This window comes from Lepidochelys olivacea, assembly GCF_965140295.1.
Source record: "Lepidochelys olivacea isolate rLepOli2 genome assembly, chromosome: 21".
Classification (NCBI taxonomy): domain Eukaryota; kingdom Metazoa; phylum Chordata; order Testudines; family Cheloniidae; genus Lepidochelys; species Lepidochelys olivacea.
In genome coordinates this window covers 3,409,124-3,429,116 of record NC_140431.1, presented here as the reverse complement: position 1 = coordinate 3,429,116, position 19,993 = coordinate 3,409,124, and positions in this window count along the sequence as shown.

Sequence of the window (19,993 nt, the reverse complement as noted above, 5' to 3'; positions counted from 1 at the left end):
TTTTTGTCTTAAAGTTTCAAAATCAGATGATGTCACAGGAGTTACACTAATTAGAGAACCCAAACACCCAAGTGCAAGATTTTTCTAGTTCACTGTCATGGGTCACAGAGCTGCAAAAAGGCACCCCTCCAGAGAGAGTTTCACACTTCCTAAAGTGAATTTAAAATCGCAAAACCCTCTTCAAACAAGGACCTGACATTTAAGTATGCAGCAAATCCTAATCCAGCCAATGAGGAAGAGCCAGTGATGGGATCCCAACTGGGGCATCCAGAGTTCAGGGTTAAAATAGAAAGGAGGTAAAATGGGAGACCTGCAGATTACATGTAAGATTATGGTGGCAGGATTTGCTCCAAGCATAATCTCCTAATCCACTTCATTTCTGATTTTGTGTCTGACCCTGTGAGTGATGACTCTGATACTAACATCAGAACAAAAGAGAAGAGAGTAAAGTACTCCGAAGGCCCTTTGTTAGTCTGTCCTTTCACTTCTCCTCTCGAACCCATTATAGTCAGAGGTTTCAGAGTAACAGCTGTGTTAGTCTGTATTCGCAAAAAGAAAAGGAGTACTTGTGGCACCTTAGAGACTAACCAATTTATTAGAGCATAAGCTTTCGTGAGCTACAGCTCACTTCCTCAGATGCAACTTCCTCAGATGCATTATAGTCAGAGGGTTTCCAAAAGTGGCCAACAACCCGAGAATGAAAAGTGAGGCTGGGGAGAAGAACACTTCAGCTCCTGTCACATGTGTTTTGCTGGGGTTGATTTTGATGGCCTAGAACAACACCAAGGAAAGAGAATCATCCTGAGCACTAACTAGCAGCCCTCCTAGCAGAGATTGGGTTCAGGGGGCAAATCTCCAGTTAATAAATTGTCATAGCTCCACTGATTTCAATGGCATTATGACACTTTACACCAGCTAAGGATCTGCCGCCAATTATGATGTGCCTCAGAGATATGTGAAAAGGTCTTAGCATGAATGAGAATTGGGCCCAATGTTGTTTTCATATCTAAGGTGCAACAAACAGAGAAGAATTAACAAAAAATTTATCCTAAAATGTGTAATAGGCCAAATCCTCAGCTAGAGTATAAAATTAATAGAGCTACCTGGATTTACACCATCGTATTCATAAATGTTTTTCTCTTCTACACACCTTAAGGCAAGGAGCCCAATTTCTGAACATGGCCTGATGCTGCTTTCCCTGGATTTATGCAGTTAAGAATAATAAAAGAAAGGCTTCAAATTAAAGGTGTGCAGGCTGGTTACACTTCACCAACTCTTTGTCAGCTACATTTCCTAGAAGCTTGACAATGGCTAAACAGCAAAAACACCTAGCGGGGTAAACATCAGTGAAAAACCTGGAAGAATAATATAAGGCTGAAAACAGGGTTTTTTCCAGCAGAAATACTGTGAGGTTTGAGATTCCAGTGACAGTCAGTGTAATGAGGGCAGTGCACTCCAACAAGCCAGCACCGAGAAATTCAACAGGGAAAATGTGAACACGCAGAAGCAAAACCTTTCCCAGACATCTACAAAGCAACCTGTGCTAACCATGAACTGAACGTGGAGAGCTCCTCTCACCTGAGTGTGCCTCAAAGGGCTTTGCAAACATTAATTCACTAACCCTCACACTTCCTCCTTCTGAGGCAGAGCAGTATTATTTCCACAGATTTTACAAGAGGAGAAACTGAGCTACAGGAAGGTGATTCAATGGCAGAATCAGCCACAGAACCCAGGTGCCTGACTCTCCATCCTCTGCTTTAACCATTACACTGCACATGCTCCTGGAGCTGGGAAGAGAACCCAGGAGCCCTGACCCCACAGTCCTATGCACTAACCACCTAATACATTGCGCACCTGCCATGTTTTGCCTCGATGGAAGCAGAAGTCCTCCTCTGACCCCCTCCACTGACCTTCTTATCTGGGCTATTTATGGCAGAGATTGTTCCTGGCCCTTATGTGTGTTAACATGAGGAAGGAGAGCACAAGAAACTTTCCTCCCATGTGCAACCAATGTAAGGGCCTGGCACAATCGCACCCTCTGCACAACAAACCTACAGATGCACAATAGGTGCACAAGGGGGCAAGGAGGGGCAGGGCCAGGGGTTCCCTTTCTGCCCCAGCCCGTGGGGAGGACCAGCCCACCGGGAGAGTCAACAGCACCCTCTGAAGGGTAGTCAGTGACCTTCCTCTGCATGCCAATTGTGGCATTCTCGTTGCCTGCACCTCCCCCTACTCATGCTGAAGGGAAATGTACCTTGGGAAGGAGCCGCTCTGTCAGGGGCGGTGCAGAGCACTTCCTGCTCAGCGAGTGACAGCACTGTGTGGTTTGTGCAAGAGGGATTAAATCCAGGGCAAGGAAACACCTTGTGCCACTGGAGGAATCGAGGGCAACCCTCGCAGATGTGCAGGATGTAAGGAGATTTCCCCAGATTTGCTGCTGATATAAGCACCCGCTAGGGTCAAATTCAGCGGTGGGTTACACCTGTGAACATCTGCTTTCCGAATCCAAAGTCAATGGAATTATATCGGGGTTTGTGCCAGTGCAAAGGAAGAGCAGATTTGGCCCTCAGGGCCGTGGTGCCAGGGGGCTGCCCCCTAATCAGCAAAAGTGGTCTTGGCCCCTGGCCCCTGGCCTAAGGGAAGGGGGAATTTACCTTTTTTCACTGTTGTTTTCCAGCGTGGCCTCTGCCTGTAAGCTGTCTGCTCTGCACTACTCATCACGCTAGCAATCCCCAGTTCCCAGTGATCAGGCTGGGACTAGGAGATACACAGACAACCTAAAAATAAACCACTAATAAAAGAGTGTGGGCTTGTACCTCAAGAGACACCAATGTGCTAACAGTATATGAAATATCAATGCTTTGTAAGAGCTTCTGGTGGAGATACCCAGGACCCAGGGGAAAACAGCCCTCAGACTCACATTCAGTGCTAAAGGGGGAACGCATGAAGCAAATGGAGGCCTCCACTCTCCTGTGCATCTTGACAGCATCTGAAATATGAGGTGCCACTGTTCTTTAGTGTTAAGTGCACTCAATTCTTCAATTCAGAGTCAGCAAACGTAGTGGCACCTGCTGTTAGCAGGATCAGACAGAAGAGATGGGCCTGAACTGGATCTGGTTTAAACACACCCAAACTTGGCTCTGGCTATCCGGGCTAATCTCTAGCACACGGTGAGTAGAATGAAAGCCCTGAATTATTTCAGGATATTGCAAGGTGCCAGGTGAAATTCCCAGCGGTGCCACAGACTCCCTGTATGAGGTTAGGCTAAACACGTGAGCCCAGATCCTCAGAGTTATTTAGGTGCCTAGTTTTAAATTATTTCAATGGAAGTTGGGTGCCTAAACACCTTTGAGTTTCTGGGCCTTAAGCTCGCTGGGCCTCAGTTTTCCAGCAGTAAATAGGGGGATGATGATAGTCTTCTACCTCATGGGGGTGGTCATGAGGCTTAGTTAATTATTACTTGTAAAATGCTTTAAACTCCTTTGCTGAAAGGTGCTTCTAAGGGGGTGTCCGGGTTCTCCCCCAACCCACTCTGTTAACAAGAATTAGAACCCTACATAAAGTTGCTGAGTAAGTTCTGCTGGCTCATTATAGCAGGCGTGGCTTGTTAATTCTACCAAGATAGGAAGTGTGTGATGATCATCCGACCCAAAGTCTGGGGCACAGAGATTTCAGCAGGGAAGCCCTAGGACCAGACAGACTTGGGCTGAGATTTATGACATACTGTTGTTGTTTCAACTGCCAGTCAAGCCAAACTCCAGGAAAGGGGATACGTTTGGACTTTATGACTACACTGTTCAGAGCAGAGTGGGAAGTCCATCAGCTCACAATGCTACAGAAGGGCAAAATATTATGATTACAGTTGTACCTTTCTGCCAGTGCATTTGATTCGCCAGACTATTAAAAAAAATCCCATGTACCTTGTGCCCCCGACGTCTTTTACAGGTTCGTCTAAGTCGGGGCTAGTAAAGACCTCCCCCGTACCTGATATGTTTCAGTGACAATTACCAAACACAAAACAAGCTTTTACAGCTCCAAACACAAAATGAGCTTTCTGCCTCTCTGGGCACAATGTCATACCGTGCCTAGCAAGGAAGGGGTTCTTATGCTTTTCAGAGTCTGACCAGGACTTTGGGAAACCAAAGAAGAGACCAGCTCCTAGGGAATACAGCCCAGGTTCTACACTGAGCCCAGTGCATGCTGGGGCAAGACATCTGGCGTTTAGTTGTGGGGAGACCCATGCAGTACATAGATGATCAGTACAATCAATATTTTATGCACCTCACTGCTGAGTCTCACTACCTCAATTTAAAGAGTTCCCAGCAATACGGACACAACAAGTCTGACTGGGTTTTCCTGTATCATTACAATTACACACACTCTAGGCAACATATTTCTCAGAGATCAGTGCATTCATCAGGTGGATGGATTCACCCAACCCCCATATCCACTGCATTGCTATCACAGGCACCAGTTGTAATTTTTATATGGCTTCATTTAATGTGCCAGCTAGTGGCTAGCTTTGGTAACTTAACCACAATGTTAGGTTTACACGACTACACTGCATTCTGGGAGGAGTTGTGTAGAAGTGACGGTAGCTGTTTCCTAGGCTGCTGTGAAAGCTTAGCTCCTGCAGTGTCTCCCAAGTGGTCTTTTAGAGCCATCCAGATAAGCTTTACCTTTCCCCTTCAACCCACACACTGCACTAGAATATCCTGCACAAATGAGAGGCTCGGGCCAGGCATACTGTCAGTTTCATTGCTTTGAGTTTATTGTAACCAACTGTGGTTTCGTCCCAACAATGGGTCTCCATTTGACAATGTTTGCACGCTCAACGTCCATCACCTTCCTGGTGTGATCAGTGTCCCGGCAATACCGGTACCCACAGGTTGGCTTCTGCGCAGTATAAAATGGCATGTACGAATTAGAGTAATTCGATTTATAGAAGACAAACTTGAGCGAATCAGGCTTATGACTCCCCGGGTGTACGACGAAAGGAACAAACATAGAGGCTAAAGATTGGTCCTTACAATAGCCTATTGGAGACGACTGATCCTTGGATGTGCGCAGGGGACAAGGAAAATCCTGTAACACTTTGGCTGTTTCTCTTCCCTTTGATCTCTTGCAGGCATTGATGGGAGCTCCAGGTTTCAGAGCCCCACTGACCTGTGAAAAGAAAAGTCAAACAAAGAGACATTGCAATCCTTTTTTTCCTGCACAGAATTGTAGGAGTTTCACGTTCTCTCTATCATCTACCCAAACATAATGGTGCTGCACTGGTGCGTGAGAACTGGAAAGTGAAACAGATCAGGCCCAGTAGTGAAAGTGGCCAGTCTAGTTACACTGAACAGCAAAACGTCAATAACTAATATAAATGGTAAAAATCTGGCCATTTAAAATTCTTTAATGAGTGTCTGAGGTGTTGCTCGTAGCACAGGTAGGGGATTATTTAAAGAAAATGTATTATTTTTAACTTGGCAGCATCTTTTTACAAATACTACTAATAAAGAAAAAATATACCAAGGGAATTCACAAACCAAACATAAAACTAGATCTGAAGGACTTGATTCTCTGTAACCTTTCTCCTTTTGCAGTCAATTACACTACTGCAAAGTGGGTGTAAAGAGCTTTCAAACTGTTTTCTTGTGCTCCCCATCTGTCTGTCTATATCTAGCTGTTGTCACTTACCTTAGATTGGAAGCTGTTTGGGGCAGGGACTGTCTTTTTGTTCTGCATTTGTACAAAATTAAATGTTCATTGGAGTACGGACTAGGACAAAGATGAGTGCCCCAGAGTCACTCGCACTTTCTTTGTCCAAGTAACTACTCGTATATTTTATACAAAGTGGAACAACTTTAACAGAACAGATGTAGAGAGCTCCACTCCAGGATACATAGCCCACTGGTCACGGCACTCATGTAGGATGTGGGAGATGGGTATTCCAAGTTCCTGGTCCAGAGCAGTAATTCAAAACTGGGTCTCCCATGTTCCAGCTGACCTAACCAGTAGGCTACAGGTTACAACGGGGTACCACCCCTCAGTTTAATGAATGTTGCTCTTCGCTTTTATTAAAATTGACCAACATGAAATGCTTCATTTGAAGCCAAAGTTTTCCTAACTGTTTCAATTTGCCAGAAATTCCCCTCACACACACACAATCACATACACACACACAAGCACTTTCACTTTGAGCAGAACCAAAACATTATTTGATTTTTTGGAACTGTCGGTGATGTGAGACCATCAGTAAAATTATTCATACAGCTGTATCAGCAACTCCCTGATCACACTGCTGTGCTTGCTCACTGGCTTCTTGATGCCTTGCCAGGCCATGCATTTCTGTGCTACGTGTATGACATGTTCTTTGCAGGGCCTAGCCACGACCTTGGCACATCCACCAGTGGGTCTATTTTTATTTTGCACACAAATATGCAAAAGATGGAGAGGAAAATATGAATCAATAAATCTTATCTGTAATCAATAGAGATCTACATGTTCCTTGTGTCTTGAGACAACAATGACACCACACCCAAAATATGCTGCACAGTTCACTATCTTATTCCAGCTGAGCATATCCCCTGTGGAAACACCACCTTCCAAATTTGCACTAACATGATCTTTTTGCAGAATGAGGTGATACCAGCCTGATCACAGAGCACACTTGTGTTCATGTATTTTGAGCTATCCCTAGGGTGCTAGACTAAAGGGTCAGGGCGTAATTCTTTAGCACAAAAGAGTCTCAGTTCTACACCCAGTGATGGTTATGAAGCCATGGGATTCTTACAGCAAGTAGTGTGAACAGATTCACATCCAGGTGCACCTCACCAGGTAAAACACAGCACGCAGCAATGTTTCTCTGCTGACAGAATTTAGTCTTTCGTCTCCCCCCAGAGATTTTCATTCTCTCTTCACAGATCTTTTTTTACCCAGCTTTATGACAAACACACCCCGGGTGGGATACTATTGAACAGGAGTCAGTGCATCAGCAGCAGAAGAGCTCAGGAGATGGGAAATGGGAGAGGACAGCCCTTCATCCCTCGGTCAGCTGCCTGAATTCAGCCCTGACCAGATGTCGCTACTATCAAACTCATTTCTCAGAGGCTAATGAACAACTAGATGGTGGTCCTAGTCCAGTTCCTAATGGATCAGCTACCCACTGACATCAGAACTGCAACCAGGTAGAAGCCCTGCTAGTATTCAGGGACCACACAGGCCATAAATGCCTCTCTCAACCCTAAAGGTGATCCCTCTGTGCTGATGCATACCAATGTGGTGGCACGGGAAAGCTTGCCCATGCTGTATCTGTTCTGTGGGTCAACAGAGAGAGTCATTGCAGCACCTTGTGCTAGTGTTAAATTCTCTGAAAGAATGAAAACAGAAATAGGATTTAAATGCACGTAGGGCTCAAAAATGCAGGTCACTTGGGGAAGGTGCAAACATCTCTCAGAAGTAAAATCTACCCTGCACATATAGAGAGAAAACATTTAGCGTAGTGAGTGACTCTACATCACCCAGCAGTTCTGCTCCTCCAGAATTGCCTCTGCACTCACACTTGTTCTGACTTCATTACTACTGGTAATTTGAAGTCTTTCTTGGCAGGGACATTATGTTTTTTACCTTCATTACTTAACCACCACTTAGAGCTCCTTGGGATATGCTGCTTTTCACTGAGGATGCCTGTAATCCTTGGGAAGGTGAAATGGGAACCAAATTTTCCCTGTTCAATTATTAGTTGGGCATCCTAAACAAAATCTTGGATGCCTAGCTTTATTTTTAACCATGTAAAGAAGTTTCCATGACGCCCTGGCTTATACAGCTGATCTATTTTCAGCCTATATATCTGGCTTTGACCACTGGGTCATCAACCTATTAATCACTTAACAGGAAGTTCAGTAAAATGATTATGTAAATTAAATTGCCTATTGTCTTTGAGGGAAGGGGGTCAGCATCCCATAAAGTTACCCCCTGCTCCTGTCACCCACTCCCCAAACAGCCAGCTGCCAGAGGCCTTAATGCTCTCACTGCAGGACCATTTCTTCATGGAGCCTTCATCTGCTTCTGAGAGCTGCTCAGGTTTAGCTCAGTGCCTCCTTGATCCTCCCCAATGGTTAGTGCTTCCCTCTGCATTGTGGCAGCAGGATTCCACTTGGTGGTGGCTGTTTGGGGAAGAGAAAAAATCTTCCCTTCGAAGATATTCTCAGGATGCCACTACAATTCAGAAGCTTATCTGCTTTCTAAGAGCCTAATCCCAAACTCATTGAAGTCAAGGTTAAGAATCCTATTGGCTCCACTGGGCTTTGCATCAGACCTAGCTGCAGCTTGCAAGCGAGAGGTCAGCTTGTTCCAGCCTTATGGAACTACAGGCTTTCTACATGATTTGCTGACACCTCTATCCCAGTCTGAAGCATCTTGACTTTGGGAAGATGGCATTTACTTCTGGGAATGACCGTCTCCAAGCGGGCAGTGTCCTCGGTGCCAGGTGTGCGATAGCAGGTGATAGATGAATAAGATGATAGATAGATGATAGAATAGATGATAGATAGAGGTGATAGCAGACCTTCCTTGGAATGTGCAGAATTGCTCCCTATAGACCAGCTAAAGAGGATGGCTTGAGTGTCTCAGCCCCAGTTCTGAAGTCACTAATGGTACGTTTACATTGCATCTGGAACTGAGCCTCCCAACATCAGTAGACAGACTGACATTAACGGGACTTGAGCTAGTGGATTAAAAATAGTAGTGTGGACATTACAGCTCAGGGGATAACTTGGACTCTTATGCCCATTTGCACCTTGGGTACCAACACATTGGGTACACATTTGGTGCAGAGCTCTTCTGAATATCTGGCCCCACTTGGAGAACTGGGACCTTATTTTCTTGCTAATTTCCACTATAGTTTTCACCTCTTGCTAAAGTACATTATGTGCTTCGAGACGGAGGCCTGAGATCAGTAAATACGAAAGATGCTGCAGACAATTACCACACCCTTTAAACAAACAGCATTAGATAATAAGTATCCGTCCTGGGGCCGGTTTTGTTCAATATCTTCATAAATGATCTGGAGGATGGTGTGGATTGCACTCTCAGCAAATTTGCGGATGATACTAAACTGGGAGGAGTGGTAGATACGCTGGAGGGCAAGGATAGGACACAGAGGGACCTAGACAAATTGGAGGATTAGGCCAAAAGAAATCTGATGAGGTTCAATAAGGATAAGTGCAGGGTCCTGCACTTAGGATGGAAGAACCCAATGCACAGCTACAGACTAGGGACCGAATGGCTAGGCAGCAGTTCTGTGGAAAAGGACCTAGGGGTGACAGTGGACGAGAAGCTGGATATGAGTCAGCAGTGTGCCCTTGTTGCCAAGAAGGCCAATGGCATTTTGGGATGTATAAGTAGGGGCATAGCGAGCAGATTGAGGGACGTGATCATCCCCCTCTATTCGACATTGGTGAGGCCTCATCTGGAGTACTGTGTCCAGTTTTGGGCCCCACACTACAAGAAGGATGTGGATAAATTGGAAAGAGTCCAGCGAAGGGCAACAAAAATGATTAGGGGTCTGGAACACATGACTTATGAGGAGAGGCTGAGGGAACTGGGATTGTTTAGTCTGCAGAAGAGAAGAATGAGGGGGGATTTGATAGCTGCTTTCAACTACCTGAGAGGTGGTTCCAGAGAGGATGGTTCTAGACTATTCTCAGTGGTAGAAGAGGACAGGACAAGGAGTAATGGTCTCAAGTTGCAGTGGGGGAGGTTTAGGTTGGATATTAGGAAAAACTTTTTCACTAGGAGGGTGGTGAAACATTGGAATGCGTTGCCTAGGGAGGTGGTGGAATCTCCTTCCTTAGAAGTTTTTAAGGTCAGGCTTGACAAAGCCCTGGCTGGGATGATTTAATTGGGGATTGGTCCTGCTTTTGAGCAGGGGGTTGGACTAGATGACCTCCTGAGGTCCTTCCAACCCTGATATTCTATGATTCTATGATTCTATGATTAAGTACTTCAGCATCTAGTATAGTCCTTATCTAAAAGACATGATTGTGGAGAAAATTAAATGCAAGGGGAAAAAACAGAGTAGTTAGTGCTGACTATAAAGGAGACTTTTTGCTTCTCAGTATTGTCCACCCGACGTATTCAAAAAACATGTGTCAGGCTCCAAAAATTATAAGAGTGATTTAAAAATCATGCATTTTTAAAATGAATTTTGGGCACTTTTTATGTGCTTTCTGAACCTTTCAGATGCAGCTGGATCATATTTTCTGTAACCCTGAAAGCTAGAAACTTTTTTTTTTTTAATGAAAGCTGAGCTTCTCATGACATTACATGGCTCAAGGAGCTGGGATTTCAAGAAAAACACCAGGTATCATGCGACTGGAGATAAAATTCTGAGTTTTGGCAGCATAGGTTAAAACTGAAACAGACAGCTCTCCTTGCTTGGCTTGATCTGTGCTCAAAGCATTCACTAGCAACTAACCTAGAGGACATGGGGCACTCTGCATTCCCACACACACTACAGCTTTTAACAGAGCAGCAAAACAGTGGGTGTTCCCAAACTCTAGGTATTTTCTATGTTATCCAGCTGGTTTCCAAGGACCCTTTCTACAGCTGGTCACAGCAGTGACATGCACATCAGTAACCATGAACAACACTACCGCCCGTGCATGTGCGCTTTTGAGATGAGGTTAAAGGATGACAGGAATTGCATTACCCTGGTCCATCTCGTCCAGTACGCCTGCCTCTGACAGTGGCCAGCACCAGGTGCTTCAGGGGAAGGTCATAAATCAATAAACATTGTTATGACATGAGATGGCTGTGAAGGGACCAGAGCCGCCTTACATTAAATGGGCCAGCTGTTCAGCATATTAGCAGTGTCTCTGACAGCCCTGATGTGTCATGGTTTGCTGTAATTCATGTAAAAAAAAAAAAAAGGCCTCTCTCACAATTCATAGGGAAAGATAACACACGCGTAGAGTACCAGCGTCACCCAGTCACTGCTGCCAGAATGGCGGGTGGGGGGGGTGCTACAGCAGGTTGAATATTTGGAGTTAGGGCTGAGGACGGGGAGAAGGAGTAGAGATAGGTGTGCAAGGAGCACACGCACGGTGTGGATTGCGGATTTAGATCCACGTAGTGTATGTATATGTTGACATTTCATTATGGTTGTCTGTTTGGATGACAAGCTCTTTTAGGTCGGGACCTTTCCTCAAATTCATCGGTAAAGCACGTAGGATAAAATTTTCAAAATCACCAAAGTGACTTAGGCACCCATGTCCTGTTTTCCAAAGGGATTTAGACACTTAGGAGCCTAAATCACATCAACTGACTAAATGCCTTTTGGAAATGCAATTTAGGTTCCTAAATCAGTTTGGCTTTGCAACGCTGAGTGCAGCAATGCCTAAAAACCTTTTAAAAATCTAGGCCTGAGTACCTAAGGCCCAATCTAAACATAGATTTTGTGCCAGAACAGCCATTTCAGCTGGGAGTGGGCATTTTACCCTAAATAGTTACACCAGTCCAACCCCTGGTGTAGGTTCAGTTAGACCAGTACAAAGATGATTATACTAGTATCATATGTTCCCCATCCCATACAAGGATAAACTATACCAATAGAAACATATTTATATCTATAACTGCATCCACCCTACAGGGTACTTACTACCAGTATAGTTAAGACAGGGCAACTTTAGTGTGCAGACAGGCCAGAGTCACTTTTGAAAATGGAACTTAGGCTCCTAGGTTACTTAGGTGCTTCTCAAGTAACAGGGGGTAGCCCTGTTAGTCTGTAGCCACAAAAAGAATAAGGTTTCAGAGTAGCAGCCGTGTTAGTCTGTATTCGCAAAAAGAAAAGGAGTACTTGTGGCACCTTAGAGACTAACCAATTTATTTGAGCATCAGCTTTCCTGAGCTACAGCTTTCCTGATGCATCTGAGGAAGTGAGCTGTAGCTCAGGAAAGCTGATGCTCAAATAAATTGGTTAGTCTCTAAGGTGCCACAAGTCCTCCTTTTTAAAAAGAATAAGGCGTCCGGGTGGCACCTTTTTCACCCACGAAATGCCCCAATCAATGTTCGTCTTTAAGGTGGCACCGGACTCCGCCTTGTTTAGATGCTTCTGAACCTCTGACTCCCCGCGAGATGTGCGCGGATCTAGCGGGACAGCCCCTGGCGCGGCAGGGCCATGCCCAGGCTGGGGAAGGTCCCGGGCCAGTCTCTGCTTCGAGGGGGCTGTTGCACCGCTCCCAGGATGGTTAAAAGCTCCCCCCCACCCCATGCTTTCTGGAGCGATTCTGCTGAACGCTCTGGTCTCCCCAGGAAAGGACCGAGCTGCGGGAGTCCCCCTGCCCTCGGGGCGTGGATTTCCCACGCACGCCGCGTTGGGCAGCCGGGCCGGGCTCTCTCTGCCCCGCGGCTGGGGAGCGGGGCGGGGCGGGTCCTGCCACTGCCGACCGGAGGACGCCGCTGGCCCCGCCCCTGCCCGCTGGGCTCCTACCTGCGAGGGAACCCCCCCGGCGGGGATCCCCGGCTGCGTCATCCCGCCGCCCGGCCGCTCCGCACGGGGGCTGCCCGCCGAGCCCGGTGCCGCCGCGGCCGCTGGGGGCCTGGTGACCGGGGCCCGCTGCTCGGGCGGCCGGGCCGGGCCATTGTGACTCGGCCGAGGCGTCAGCTGGGGGCAGCTCTCCCCGCGGGCTCCTGGCCTCCCTCTGCCCCCAAACGGGAGAGCCGGGCTGGGGGGCCAGGGCACGAGGCGGAGGCGTCTCCCCCCGCGCCCCCCGGGCTCCACCGGGAATATACTTTGGTGGGGACAGGGGCCATGATCGGGGGCTGTTGTGAATAGGAAGGTCCTGCTCCGCTGAGCTGCTTTGTCTGGGCAGAGCCTGGCATCTGCGCAGGGCCCCTCCGGACTCCAGCCCCTCTCTTGCCCATGCCCGCTCTTGCCCATGCCTTGTCCCTTAGTGATGGTTCAAGTTTTCCCTAAAGCCCCAGCTCCTGGAGTTCTGTGAATCTCTGCTTTCATTTTTCAAAGTAACCTCTGCTTGTTTGTTTGTTTGTTTTTGCCCTCATCCTTGCAGAGAAAGAGCCTGCAATATTGACTGGAGTGCCCCTGAAAGGCCCACAAAGCAGAAGGCACATACAAAGTACCTGGGTGTTATTTTTTTAAAAAAATATTGTGGGTTTTAAGCCAATTTAATTATTGGGGAGGGGCTGACTTTCCCGGGTGGATTGGGGTCTGCCTGTTTGGACCAGCTTGAAGGAAGGGACCCTGTCTACATTCCAGGTATTATTTAGGAGAAAACAAAAGGACCAAACACCTAATGAAAGAGCTTGGCCCCCCTTCCAAACTACACTGCTAGAAGAGTTCAGTTCTTCCAGAGCACAGTGACCAGGCAGGAACAGCACAGCATTACAATGCTGTACAATCCTATAAGGACGGTTTGTAAGAATAGGGAACCATTGGTAGTTATATCACTGCACTGCTCAGCACAAAACTCTTCACTCATGCATCTGTGTGGAGCTGCCATGCTGATTACAGACCTTTGTTTTTAACAAAAATGCATTTTTTCCTGAGTGAATAGTTCTGAGTGAATGATTCCCCCCCTCCTCTCCCCCGAATATTGATATTTTCTTGAAGCATCCCTGAGCTGAGGAAAGGGGTCTTTCAGATGTTTTCGCAGATGAACCAGATTTGCATTAAAGTAATAGTTCTTCATCTCAAGAGTTGCAAATTCAAAGTGGGCTTAGGAGACAAGTGAAACAAATTTAATAGTCTCAGCCTCGCACTAGCTATCTACTTTCATAAGAATAGAGAATTCAGCAAAATCACTCAAGAATATACATATCAGAAACATATTATTATTAAATGACTAGTTCATCTTGTGATAAACAAAATGCTTTGCAAAATTATAACAGACCCTATTTTATGCCTGACTAGTTAATAATCACTAACAGTGCATGAAAGTGAAAATCTTCTTTGTGTAAAAAATTTGCTGTGAAAACAGGCCATTTTTCCAAATTTTGATATACTTTTGGCCAGTGCCAAACTGTGTTAAGTTCTAGTGTTTTCATGGAAGTTCTCATTATTCAAAATTCAGGCACATTAAGAAATTGTTATTGATGCAGATATTAATACTTAGTACGCCATTCTGATGTCTTTACATCATCAAAGCGCTATATTATCTATCTCCATTAACAAGTCTATATAATTGTATATTAAGTAATCTGTACATTCATGTTTATTAACTTATACTGTTCACCTGAATTTTTAAAAATGTCACTTGAGCCAATTTTCCAAGGATTTGACCTTAGTTTACAATCCCTTGTAAATTTCAAATGTCTTTGTTTTGCTCCTTACTCCTATTTCTAGATTTGATGTCACACTGATGAAATATAACATTGATAATGCTGTCAAAGCCACAACAGTCACTTTGTTCTTCAGCTGTCTGTGAGCTCCAGCCTCAACCTGTTACAGCTAAATCTGAGAAGAGAGGGACTACACCTCTGCAGGATTACATATTTTATTTACATGAGCTCCTCACCAGGTAGCAAAGTTTCTTGTCACTTTGTTGCATGAATAACTAACTCACTTCATGCAATAAGAGGTATTTCATAGAAGTCTTGTGTTCCTGAGTTATGGAACCTGCCACAGGTATTGTGCTTTAAGATATGACACAAACATACACCTGCCTTTTCTACAATAGCTCATTGAGGAAATAGACCAGGCTTTGATATGGAATCTGGCATTGTCCCTGTCATGGCAGATGTGTTTGGGAAATTGGGAGTGCTAGTGACATCACCGGCTCCTAGAATGCCAAATGAAAACTCATCTATCTACTGGGTTGTCTTTGGCAGCCTAAGTCATTTGTTTCCTAGTTGCATTTATTTCTGACTAACCATCAGGAACTTGGTGGCGTGCTACGTGTGTGGAATGTGTATGCTGTTTCTGTTGGAATTCTAAATATCTCAGTTGACAGCTGTGGTGCTCACAAATAGACCTGCTTTAAAAGGATAATGTCATTATGTAAGGATAGATGTAGTTCGTAATATATGATGGGATGGATAGGTGGAGGCCATACACGGCTTCCTTCAGATAGGCACCTAAATGCACATGGCCATCCACTCCTAAAGAAGTGCTGAGCATCTGTAGCTCCCACGTTAAAATCAGACTGTTTTTATGTAGGTGCCTCATTGGAAACACTGGAATTTGTTTGTGTAAAGCACTGCCCTCCTCTGGAGGAAATATGCCAGGCCATTGTCGGCTGGCCCTCTTATTGCCTGAGATAGTGGAACTGTTCCTTCAAATGACAAGGCTGACATCACAACCTGTATTTCTGCTGCTGATTTATTTTTTCTAAAGCACAAAAGAAGCTATTCCTACAGCAGATAATGGACTTTGTTAGGCACATAACAGGCATCAGGTGTTCTCACAGAGACAGTGAACAACTTTTAACTGCTGGACAAAGAAAAATAATTGCTAGCAGAAAGTTGACAGCTTGACAGCTGTAGAATCCAGATGTCAATCAGCAGTGATACCCCTCCCAAGCCCCTGTGAAGCTCAGAGAAAACTTGATGGACAAGATCTAAACTGAGAGGGGTTTCCAGAGAGCCAGAGTTTTCCTTGCTCAGTCTTGTGCTTTTCTTCATTATCAGTGTCTAACTCACTCTGCTATTCTTGGCTTAGTATTTACTTAGTTCGCAGGTCACATGTGTTTACTTTTATGCAATAAAAACAGAGAAGGAAAGAGAGCGAACACACACACAAGTACTGTGTTTTGGAAAATATTTCCACTTCTGTTTTTAGAAACAGTAATGTGTGCATTTTCAACAAACATGGACAGCAAGACAGGATTTTGTTGTGAGGAAAATGACTTGGCATGAAGAAATCACAGTGGTTTCCAATAATATCTTGCATGTACCTGGCCTTTGTTTTTGGAGAAGTGCAGAATACTTAAAGTGACATGCCAACTATATACAATCCCAATATTTTGCATTGTTCTCTGTCTTAGGCACAAAGAGCACCCACCAGCACAGTATATGGGTGGGATTTCCACAAGGCCACACTGTTGGCCTTCCTGCTCCCACTGAAAAACAGTTGGCTTCAATGGGAGCAGAATTAGGACAAAAGTTGAGCGCTTTAGAAAATCTCACCCTATAAATCCTAACTTTCTGTCGCCTCCTACCAGAGACCTTCAAGCACATTGCAAAGGTTCATCAGTGCTCTTCCCCAGACCTCGCCCAGTCTAGCCTAGGGATGAGCCTGGGGTAGAGAACAAATATTTGTAGTCTGGAGCAAACTTGGGGCGGGGATGTGCACAACAACCTGTATAAGAGTGTTAAGTATTACTTGTTAGTTAGCAATCAATTCACTGGAAGTAAAAAAAGACTGGTGAAGACATACCCTTATGCTGAGAGGAATTTGTCTCTCTTTATCACCTCCCTTCCTGACTGTTACTGGCTGTTGCCCTGGGGCGGGGGGGTAAGTGTAGGTCCTGCCATGCCACCTTCCCCCTCCTGATCTCCCAGGGCCTTTGAAACTGCTGCAGTCTGTTGAAGTACCCACCGCTATCCCCCTTCGCCCCACCTCCTGTGGGGATGTATGAGCTGGCTTGGGTGGGCCTTCTACCTGCAACTGGGAAGGGAAAAGAGAGACTCAGGGAGGGGGCCCTTACATGTAAAACAATAACATACATGTGCATCTATATGAATGAGACCAAGTCTGGTCATTTATTCAGCCTAGGTGAAAGCATGGCACCATTGAAGCCCATTGGAATTTTGCCACTGATTTCAGCAGAGCCAGGATTTCACCCACTGGCTCTGACTTCCTCTCTCTATCCAGGTTCTTACATGGCCCTCGTCACTCGGGTATATAAGCACCTTTTCTGAAAAGAGGTGCCAGTGAGTTGAATCTTACTTTACTGCTAACCAGTAACAACACTGGGCAATTATGTTGGCTGTAGCCATAGCGCCTTCATGGAACAGCTCTTCTCAAAAGCTTTGTGGATTTCTCTCACTCTATATCATTCTCTTGGCTTCTCTGTTGATCAGCTCCTCTCTTCCCTCCCCTCCTGCTCCTTGAGTTAATTTGTCTATATACGTATATCTGGTTAAACTGGTTTGATCAAACATTGCAAATACCAGGTGGCACTTGCCAAATGTCTTGCATATTTCACAAAGATACAGTGTTTGGTTTGCTTATAATGTACATATTTTGCATTTACCCTACACCTGATGGAAATTAAGCTGATATTACTCAGCAGTGGGGTGGGGAAGTGTTCATTTGGTTTGACCACCAGTCATGAGAGGTACCTGGAGATTTTCTTTAAACATCTGGGGTGCAGGAAGGGTGGGCCTTGGCAAAGAGCTGACATTGTTTTCTCCACAAACCCTCCCTTATGACAAATGTCTCTTTATAGCTTCTATCTTATTACCTGTCATAACTGCAGGCAATACTGTTCCCTTATTTTGACCTTGACTTAGGCCCAGATGACACATCAAAATAACTGTGCACAGTTAAGTGGTCCCGGAGAATTCAAGGCATGGATAAAGTGAATCATAAGTGTCAAGGTTGGCCAGATTGGTTCCTTAGTTTGTCACAAATGCAAACATTTTTTAAAAGAGCTGTTAAAAAGACTGTGGGCCAGAGTCTACCACCCTTGCTCACACTGGGTAGTAGCTTACTCCGAGAGGAGACCTGTTGGACTTCAGGAGGATTCATCTTAGAGGAAGGGATTACTTAATATGAGTGAAGCCGCAGAATCTGAGCCCTAATTTATAGCTACTATGAGTCCCTTCCTTTGGTTCTTTCGTGCCCCGCACTGAGCACAACTGTAACCCATAATGCAGGAATGTTATCTATAGGAGATTAGGTTTTATTTCCTGAATCAAAGGTCTGCAGCGAGTGGCTTAGGTCCCACTGCCAACGGTTTCTCCTATTAATTTTTCCAGAAAAATACAAAAGCAAAGGTTCATGATGAGAAAGACATTTACATTAATACAGCAATTAATATTACCCCCATTTTTCCCTGGACGTAAGATCCATTTTTTCAGTGGCTTTTGGCAGTTCTGAATACACTGTCGTTGGGTTGGATTTCCATTTTCAGAGTATTACATTGGCACTCATTCATTGGGAGATTAAATTCAAAACTTGGGAAAGGCTTTTGCATCTGTTGCTCTAATAGTTTTTGTAATTTATGGCAAGGTAAAAATGTGGGATAAGTGAGCTGACAGGTGGTAACATCTCCAGAATTTACTCTAGTAATGAAATCTACATACATTTTGACCCTATTAGCTGACTTGGAAGTACAACTGAAGATAAGACTTTCATTCATCACCTCACAGTGCTGTTTTCAGAGTTAGTTAATGTTTGAATGACTTTTTGAAGGCATAAAATGCTATGGAATTCCCAAGATTTATAATTAACTGAAGTTATTATTCATTAACTTGCAATATTTATTTGCACCACATATGAAATAGCTTGCAATGTTAGGGATTAATTCAAGGAATGATACCTATTTTTGTACTTAAGAGAAAAATCAATTATACAGTGTTATTTACCCTTTCCCAAAAAACAAAAAAATGGGGACACATGAGGAAATCAATAGGCAGCAGGCTTAATAGAAACAAGAGGAAGTACTTTTTCACACTGCACAATTAACCTGTGGAACTCATTGCCATGGGATATTGTGGTGGCCAAAAGTATAACTGGGTCAATGAAAGAACAAGATAAGTTCATGGAGGATACATCCATCAATGGCTATTAGCCAAGATGGTCAGGGTGACCCTAAACCTCTGGCTGCCAGGAGCTGGGAGGAGAAGACGGGCTGATCACTCCAATTGCCCTGTTCTGTACACTCCTATACACTGAAGCTCTGGTACTGGCCACTGTCAGACACAGGGTCCTGAGCTAAATGGACCATTTCTCTGACCCAGTATGGCAGTTCTTATAGTTGTGGTCAAATTCCATAAACTTTAACTAGCTCTTAGACTGTGATTTAGGCCCCAGTCCTATAAACTAATCTGCACAGACAGGCTTTTCTGCCGAGACACAGTCCCACTGAAGGAAGGCATCAGGACTTTGCACAGGCACAGGGGCCCAGCCCACCAATATGAATCAGCTTGCAGGATCAGTCCCGTAGCTATTAGCACACCATCTAAATTCTAGCTGCCAATTTGCATTCTGGAAAATACACGATGGAGCAAAATGATTAAACTTATTAGCTGTCCTAAGACAATTGTTATTTATTTCTATTGCAGTAGCATCTAAGGACCTCAAACAGGATTAGGGTCCCATTACAAGAGGCACTCTACAAACAAGGGAGCAAATACAGTCTTGAACCAAAAGAGCCCACCATCCAGGATTTAGACTATATGTAACAGATGAATAAACAGATAAGTGGGGAGCAAAGGAGGGCAGAGGAGAAGGAAGTAACGATAGAGAAAAATCACAGACTTTAAGTATCTGCTTCTGCTACTCTGACTCAATGCATATACTAGTTAGAAGTACACTTACTGATGACCAAGATATTTAATCAACAGTAGTACCACACAGAAATGACTGGCTCTTCTGGCCATTTATTTTTCAGTGCTCCAGCCTTAAGTCTCCTTGTTAGAAGAGACAGATAAAAGATGTGGTGCACTATGAAATAAATTCACTAGTTGACTGACACTTGTTGCTGTTAGTTTGTCTCTAAAAAACAGGAGGGAGAATGAAAAGTGTAAATGTTTTTATCATGACCAGAGAAGAGCAAATGAGCAGCTTTGTGGACCTGTTGGATCCTCTCCTGGGTATCACAGTGTTTTGGAGAGATCCACGAAACATCCCTGAGCAGCAGGGACTGGAGATTGGCCGAGTTTAACAATGGTTCATTGTAGCAGGAAGGAAGGAATGTGACCAAGCCTGGAGCTGCTGTTGGGTGTGGCCAGGTAAGAGCAGCCAGCCCTCTACCAGCTCAGGTGTTTACCTTTAAAGCAGCCGAAAAGGTAGCTCTGCAGACCAACACCTGTTTTA